Consider the following 1,330-nt stretch of genomic DNA (forward strand, 5'->3'; position numbering starts at 1 on the left):
CAGAGGTTCTTCCTATCAAGCTATAAATGTCATGTGAAGATCAAATTCCCATCTCACAGAAGTGTTTGTTCAACAAAGCACAGCAGGGCCTTCCCAGGGAGCTTAAACAGAGCAAGGACCTGCAAATAATCCTGCTCTCAAATTTCATCCAGGGCAGTGCCACAACCCTGCCTTGTCCAGACAACCACAGGGCACTGCTGAAGGCCACAGCTGGAGCTGCCCACCTGACTCAGGTCACTTCCAGGAGTTTTTACCCTGCAGATCCGTGGTATTGTGAGGGTCCCCAGGACGAGGTGAGAATTTGACTCCATGTTCTCAGAAGGCTGGATATTATATTATATTATATTATATTATATTATATTATATTATATTATATTATATTATATTATATTATATTATAATATTACATCAGAAGGCTAGAAAGGAATGATAATGAAAGCTCATGACTGACTCAGAGAGTCTGACCCACCTGGCGGTGATTGGTCATTAATTAAAAACAATTCACATGGAACCAATCAAAGATGCACCTGTTGGTAAATGATCCTCAGCCCACATTCCCAAGCAATCAGATAATTCTTGTTTTCATTCTTCTCTGAGGCCTCTCAGCTTCCCGGGAGAAGAAATCCTGGTGAAGAGATTTTCCAGAGAATATCCTGGTAACACAGATCACAGCCCTGTGTGTGCAGGGCACACCTTGGGGCTCTGGGCACCTCTGGGTTTGCAGAGTGTGGCTTGGGAACAAGAACTGCCAGCTTGAGAAGGCAAGAATTGCACTGAGCTAAAGTCTGAGTAACCCAGACTGGGCAGTGCCAGGCCACCAATTCTGGATGCAGAGTGACCACACCAGGATAAAAGTGATGGTTTAATCTGAATAATTCATTCCTTGGGCCATAATTATATGAATGGGAAGGTATGTTTTCCCAGCCCTTTCTTGGCCCAGCAAACTGTCAGAAATAAAGTGTCACAGCTCCTCCTGGGGATCCCTCTAGCTCTAAATACATATTGGAGGAGATATTTCTGGGGTGGTATGGAAAAGCATTTCCTGTAATCTGTAATTGATCTCTGCTGATCCCCACAGCTGAGAACATGGCCCTGCTCTCCCTCATTTCCCTTCGTGCCACACACACCTGGATGTTTCTGTCCGCAGCAGAAACCTGCCTGGCCCTCTCAAATGTCAGGGGGCATCACTGGGATCTTTCTTTGATTCCTGTAGTGCCACTGGATTTTACCAACAATGATATCCCAGCATGAGGTTTTGCTTGCCTCATAAATTCAAAGTTTTCTTTCACAGCAGATTTGGAGTTTGTATACAGTCCTACTCTGGAACAGA

This window comes from Zonotrichia leucophrys, chromosome 12, assembly GCF_028769735.1.
Source record: "Zonotrichia leucophrys gambelii isolate GWCS_2022_RI chromosome 12, RI_Zleu_2.0, whole genome shotgun sequence".
In the NCBI taxonomy this organism is placed as follows: Eukaryota; Metazoa; Chordata; class Aves; order Passeriformes; family Passerellidae; genus Zonotrichia; species Zonotrichia leucophrys.